This window comes from Protobothrops mucrosquamatus, unplaced genomic scaffold, assembly GCF_001527695.2.
Source record: "Protobothrops mucrosquamatus isolate PMUCROS unplaced genomic scaffold, P.Mucros_1.0 scaffold644, whole genome shotgun sequence".
Classification (NCBI taxonomy): domain Eukaryota; kingdom Metazoa; phylum Chordata; class Lepidosauria; order Squamata; family Viperidae; genus Protobothrops; species Protobothrops mucrosquamatus.
Genome location: NW_015386935.1, coordinates 311,087 through 318,714, shown reverse-complemented (window position 1 = coordinate 318,714; position 7,628 = coordinate 311,087).

The following is a 7,628-nucleotide window of genomic DNA, read 5'->3' as shown; positions in this document are numbered from 1 at the left end:
ACTGACAGATACACATTATTTTATATCTGATGATTCCTCATGAGCTGCTCTATAACTCTCTTTATTTCCATTGCATTGGATACACCAAATGAGTACAGTGGCATTATCATATACACAAAAATATGAACTCACAGCTGCCTATACTTTAGCTAGTGTTGGCCTTCTTTGGCATCAAGTTATTCCCAAGAATCTAGGATGTTTATTGTATACAGGTAGTCCTCGACTTATGAACATAATTGGAATGGAGACTTCTGTCGTTAAGTATTACAACTCTTACGTTGTGGTGAAGCATCGTGTGATCGCGCCCAATTTTGTGACCTTTTTTTTGCCACAGACATTAAATGAATCTGGCTTCTCTCATAGACTTTTTTGTCTGAAGCTGAGTGGGAACATCCGAAACGGTGATTACGCAATCCCAGGACACTGCACCTGTCATAAATACACACCAGTAACTAAGCCACCCCAATTGCATCATAAGTACAAAGACCTTTCGTAGGTCTGTTTTTCTAGCACTGTCATACCTTTGAATGGTTGCTAAAGAAATGGCCATAAGTAGGTCTACCTGTTGTATATCTGGGGATCCAAGCAGGGTGGTCTTTTATAATTGACAAATGGAATCATTGGATGATTTCTCAATTCTTGGCCTGGATTGCATTAGTTCGAACAACTTGCTCCTGAGTAGTCAAAATCATTTTTTTTTTCAGTTTTAAGCCATGTCATTTTTTGATGATTTTAAAGTATTTTCCCATGATGTATGCTGTTCCAAGGAAAGCTGCCTTTTGCAATTGATAGACAGTAAATTTGCAAAGCTGATCACGGTTCAAGTGGTCCTCCAACTGCTTTGGGATTGCACCCAAGATGCCTATTACTATTGGTACTATCTTTGCTTTCTTTAGTTGTTCTATTTCTGTTTGCAGGTCCTTGTATTTTGTTATCTTCTCCAGTTCTTTCTTGTCTATTCCATTGACTCCAGGTACTGTCATGTCCACTATCCAGACTTTTTTTTTGCCTTTCTTATCAACAATTGTTAATTCTGTCATTATTATTAATATTGTGGCTGCCAGAAGAAAGCAGAAATCATCTGCCAATGCAAATGTATCATCTCATCTATGGTACTCTGTCGGGAAAGCAGTATTTAGTACAGATTCAGGGACAAAAGTTCCATGAATACACTTCATATATGCAAAAGAAAAGATTGAATATCTGCTCCTTTATTTGACCACAAGCTACACTAAGCAGAGCAAGCTTTATTTCTAACCAATGATTGCACTTTAGTCAGGTACTTTCATCCTTCATAAGATCAAATCAGGTCCTTTTTATCAAAGTAAGCTGAGCCACACACAAATCCCCAAAATACCTCAATATATGCTTTCCAAAACTACTGGACTTAATTTTATATGCTTTTATCAGCATTTTGGCTGGGAATTACGGGAGATCTCTGCACCCAAAGGTTGGACTAAGAGGTTGCTCCTCTTACTATTTTTTCTTAAAATAAAATATATTTCAATGTATTTGAATTCTTCATTGCAATAAACCAAATTCAAGCTGGCATGCCTCTCTAAATGACTAATGACAAAACCAGTATACCCAATTGTACAGAAACAAGGTACATTTGACAGTGGGGAGTTTGGTGTGTGTGTGTGTGTGTGTGTGTGTGTGTGTGTGTGTGTGAGAGAGAGAGAGAGAGAGAGAGAGAGAGAGAGAGAGAGAGAGAGAGAGAAGACAACAGGATTCTCTCAAAAAAGCTCAGTCAGTTCTTGAAAATCTAAGACTGAGCAGCTGGCAACTCTGTCACCATGAAGTCTCCATATGGAAGACCGAGATGTGTCAAACTATCCAAAACGTTTTTGGATGGTGCAGAGAGAAACAATAAATAATTCAGTATCTTCCACACTTTCAACAGCAGGTAGTAGATATGCTACCTGCTTCTATTATGTGCCAAAATATCACATGTGAGAGAATGCTTGTTTCTTCAAACTGTTGCCATGTGGATATATTGCTTGAGGAAGTTCTAATTCTGTAGACGAATGAGGCCTATCACAGGTTTATCAATATTAGGCAATACAGAGTTTGTGAACAGAAAAATGGTGACAATCACAGTCCAACAATATGATAATATGCATTCATACATACATACACAGTATATATATACACACATGTACACAATCTTGGACTATTCAAAGACATAGCTCTCTTCCAAAACAAATGCTAGAAAAATTTGGCCAAAATTATGTTAATACCTACATTAACAAATAACTAAAATAACATTTTGTTATTCTTTACAATACATTATGCTAAGATTTCTTTTTAATGTACAAATTGTATTGCTTTCAATCTCTCTCTTCCAATTTCCAGTCTACTTAAATCAGCTGGTTAATAAAACATTTTAATAACAAACTAAAAAGAGTAAGGTTACCAAAACCAAAATATATATTCTAAGCAAAATTGTATAATCACAATTTTATTTCAATCAGCATATTCATAAATTTATACATAATGTATTTGATACCTTACAGCAGTGGTTCTCAACCTTTTTAATGCCGTGACCCCAACCGGTCGTAAGTCGAGGACTAAACCGGTCGTAAGTCGAGGACTAAACCGGTCGTAAGTCGAGGACTAAACCGGTTGTAAGTCGAGGACTACCCAACTGGTCGTAAGTCGAGGACTTTCCCTGCCCGGGAGCGCTGCGCATGCGTGGTTCCGCCCCCTGCGCCGGCCGAGGCGTAGCTGGCAAGTGGCAGAGACGGAGCAGGCCGACCACCAGCTGGCCCAGTTCAAGGGAGGTAAGGCACCTGCCGGAAAAGGGGAAAAAATGGCAGAAAGCCTTGCTTGGCGACCCCCGTGAAATGGTCGATCGACCCCAAATGGGGTCGCGACCCATAGGTTGAGAACCGCTGCCTTACAGTTTATAAGTGAGGAACATTGGACAAAGCAAAATATTTCTTTTACATTCAGTACTGTAATATAGTAAAGCAAGTTGGAAAATCCTAACCAACTAAAGTTGGGCAAACACTATAAGACATCTAACTTGTATTCTGAATGGAATATCTTTCAATATGTTAATTTTTACTTGGAAAAATTAAATAATCATACACATCAGAACTGAAAAAGAAAGCAAATTAGGCTTTAGTTCAGGGGTCTTCAAACTTGGCCCTTTTGTGACTTGTGGACTTCAACTCCCAGAATTCCTCAGCCCTTGCTTTAGTTGAACTAAATGTATGTCTTAATGTGTTACAATGGATTTTCCTTATGGATTTCAAATTACTTCAAAAAGCTGAACACAAAATAACCCCGCGTTTACTAGTTTCAGTAGGTTAGATTTGTATTCATTGTCCACAGCGTTGTAGCCAGTACAGTTGAACCTCATCAGATTTCTATTCCATGAGGATTCAAAACACAATCAGTGGTGGACTATTTTCACATGTTTAAAAAAAAAAGCATGTAAATCTATATTGGGATACAAATATCCAAATGCAAAATAATCTTTACTCCACATGTGTTAAGTATGGTATACATTTACATCATGTACCTTTCTGTTTCCTCCCTGAATAACTCACTTCAGGTGTTATTAATAAAATCACTTTGTATTTTAAATAAAGATGCTATTCAATAACCTTTGAAGCTCACACATCAGCCTAACTTAGAGCAGCTTTAGCTCATCTGGCCTTTAAATTACTCTTTTCATGTGGTTGGCCCATAAGCCATACATACGGCCTCTCAATCAGCCACTGTACATCAACAGAATAAGGATGATTTGCATGATATGTATTGAGTCATTTAAGCTTCAACAATCTTCAACAACCAGATACAAAAAAAAGGACTGTCAAACGATGGAAAGATTTTAATAAGCTAGGGACTATATTAAGTCAGGCTTCCTATTATAACAGCACCATCATTAAAGATAAAAGTTGTGTGTGTGTGTGTGGTGTGTGTGTGTGTATAGTTGGTTGTATTTTTTTAAAAAAGGAAAAATAAAAAGAGGATGTTGAAACAAAGACAGGCAATTCTATTTTAAAAGGCAAATACTTTTTGATTTTTATCATCATCATCATCATCATCATCATCATCATCATCATCATCATCATCATATTATTATTATTATTATTATTATTATTATTATTATTATTATTATTATTATTATTATTATTATTATTATTATTATTATTATTATTATTATTATATGGCCTCAAGTCAATGCTGACCAAATAGATAGGTCTACTCTAGGATGAGGCAAATATAGTACATTTTATAAAATTTAAAAACAAACTATCAAAAATGCATTTTAACTATAGAATCAGACTTCTGTAAACTTGTTTTGCATCTATAGGTTTCTACTATCATGCTCTGCTATCAATGCAATTATTTCATAGCCCATAAAAGGGGTCTGGTGACATTAGTTTTCCTATTTTTATTATGCTTAAATTAAGACAAAATTAAAGCTAATGGCTTTGATTGCCTAATTCTTTTTTCCAAGGGAAATTGTACCATATTTTAATCAAATGTGATCAATAAAAGCTGTGGGATAAGTCATTATTATACATGTCATTATGGTGGCTCAATTAAAAGTATAGAAAAGAGACTGTGGAATCTACAGAAACTTTAAGAAAAACTAGATTTCTATTTGTTCTGTATCCTTTTCATATATTTCAACAAGTTAGATTTCACAGTCCATAATTAACCTGCAGATTCAAGATTTTCCACCTAGAAAGGATTAATCCTATAATAAAAATAATATAATAATCCACTTAGAATTGAAAATTATTTTTTATTTCTTTCAAAAATGAATGTATTCCTAGAATAAGCAATTCTCTATGAGAAAAGATCATGCATAAAGACAAATTGTCACCTTATGTATGGAGATCATTTGGAAACTAGAAACAGTTCAGAAGCAACATTTTGATAATTTCCCTTAAGTTTCTCTTCTCTTCAACTCTTAGTAGAATCTTTTCTAAATGTTTCTTTCCTTATTTTTTTTCATTAAGACCTGTCATTTCTGCTTGTGTACATATTCTTGCAACAATGTTTCCTCTGTCAAAGTCCAGGGATAACAGGAAGGACAGATACTTCCTTCCTTCCTTCCTTTCTTCCTTCCTTCCCTCCCTTCCTCCCTCCCTTCCTCCCTTCCTCCCTCCCTCCCTTCCTTCCTTCCTTCCTTCCTTCCGGTTCCATGCTCATCTGAAAAGTTCAGATCTATTTTCATTTTTATTCTTCTGGCATCTCACAAGGCGGCATGTTATTTTCACTAAAACAACTCATTATAATTTGAAGGAGATTTTATATTTTTATCTCATGCTTTTCTATTTTGATGTTCCAATCCAACTCTACCAACGCAACTCTACCAGTATTACAGGAGTAAGCTTACTGAATGTAGTCAGTGTTCCAAGGGAAAACAGGTTTTCTTAGCTTACTTGAGCTCAATTCCCCAGACATTTTTGTTTCTTTTTTTTTTAAAAAAAATAAAAAGTTTAAAAGTTTAAATTCACAAACACAGAAAAGTAGTTGACAAACAAGTCCCATGCAATTACAGGAATGCACAACACTTTTGATACCAGATCGTAAAAAAAAAATCACATAATCCAATCAAATGTTTAAATTCAAGTAGCACAGATTTACTTACAGCACTTTAATTACTCTACAGGGAGTTCCACAAATATTGCAATATAAAGCCTAACAGTTGGAAGTAACAAAAGTTCGCAATGTGAGAAAAACTGAAGCATTATAAAATATACTCCACATAGTTTGAGTGAAGAATAGAATACTATTAATACTAAAGCACGTAAAGATTACACACATCAGATTTTCACTTCAGCTAAACTTGCCTTGCTTAGAATGCTGAAATATTCCTAGAATGGATCCAAGTCCTAAAATGCTGAAATATTCATAGAAACTAAATGTCATCATCGTATATAGTTTTGACAAATTTTACCAGGAACTGCAGTGCCCTGATATAACAGGTGCTGTAAGATGCTACCTTTCAGAAACTTTTTTTCTGAATATATTCTTCATACAAGAGGGAAAAGTGATAATCATAATGTGTGATGCTGTGATGACACCTGTTTGGATTCCAGTTGCCCATATAAATAGTGAACATTCTTCACACAGCCATTCCTAAAATTAGAGAGTATCTTTACTGGGATGTTGAAGTGTCTAAACTTGTGTTTGATGTGCTGCCAAACCTATATAATATTTATGTAGAATGGTACCAGTGCTGCACAGATTCCATATGTTCTTAGTTTACAATGCCAGAGAAGACACTTAGCCTGACTATACTGACCTGGTCATGCTGAATTATTAGCTTTCAGCATGAATAACGGCAAAAAGATTATTTTTTAATTTATTTTTCACATTTCTAAGCCGCCCATCTCTCTCTCATACAGAGGGAGACAATTTTTTTTTTCCTGTTACTTGGTTTGCTTGTATATGATATATTGTACAAACATAGGAAAAAAATTAAACATGTAAACACTCTAATATATTATACTAAAATCCTTCATTTAAGCAAATTCATCATTATCAATTGTTCTCTGTTTTAGTTTTGTTAAAAAGAATTATTTCACTAAAATTAATAACTGAAAATACGGGGTCTTCTTTTAATTTACAATATAATTATAGAACAAATAATTTCCCATAACATCTATATTAGCTCAGAAATATGCATCTTATATAATATAATCTGTACTTATCCTGTAATTTGAGCAAATGTGTTTTAAAAGATTTTAAGCCTGCAACTGTCTTGTAACTAAATAAGAACAGCAGCAGAAGACATGAGCCAAATAGATAGCTATCGGTTTCCTTGAGCCTAATCTGATTAAAGAATCTCTTTCACGCTCTCAATCTTTCTATCAAAAAAAAAAAACAACCTAAATAGGTTGCCATCTAAGAGGGAAGGAAAAGATAAAAATAGCTCTTGGCAAAATTAATTTTAAACTGTTACAATTATTTTTTTAAAAAAATTAAAAGTTCCTTATGTGTTTTTCAAAAGGCTGTCTCTCCATTTCATATTATGTCAACTGATGAACGATTGAAAAGCATAACAAAAAGTATTTTTTATTTATTTATTATTAGTATTATCTTAATAAAAATTAAAAAAAGCACAGGATATGCACACAGATAATTCACTCAACTTAATAAAAATACAGAAGTATGCATTGATTCAGAATGAACAATTACGTAATATAAAATGAAATTAGAAGCTGGACAAATACAAAAAATCATTTTATCATGTTTGAATATATGGTAAATGGGAGTAAATTTGGCTCTTTGGGACAGTTAATATTATATCAAAGTGGCTACTGATTTCATGGCAATTGCTCAAAAGCTGCATCATCCCATTGTATTAAACTTGTGTCCTGGGCCAAATGTTGATTAACATCTTTTACAAATGAATCAGATGAAAAAGAAGAATGTCCATCAGATAGAAAGTGACAGCAAATGGAATGTTATGGTTGGCACTTCACAAGGCTTAAGCTATCTTGATTGGATAGAGAATTAAACCTAATCTAATTAAAATATATTGCTACACAAATGGAATGTTTTTGCAACTAGACATATAAATATAAGCTAACTACACAAAACAGAATAATGTGGGTTTGGTAACAGTATATAAAGATGGTCCTAGAGACAGTTTG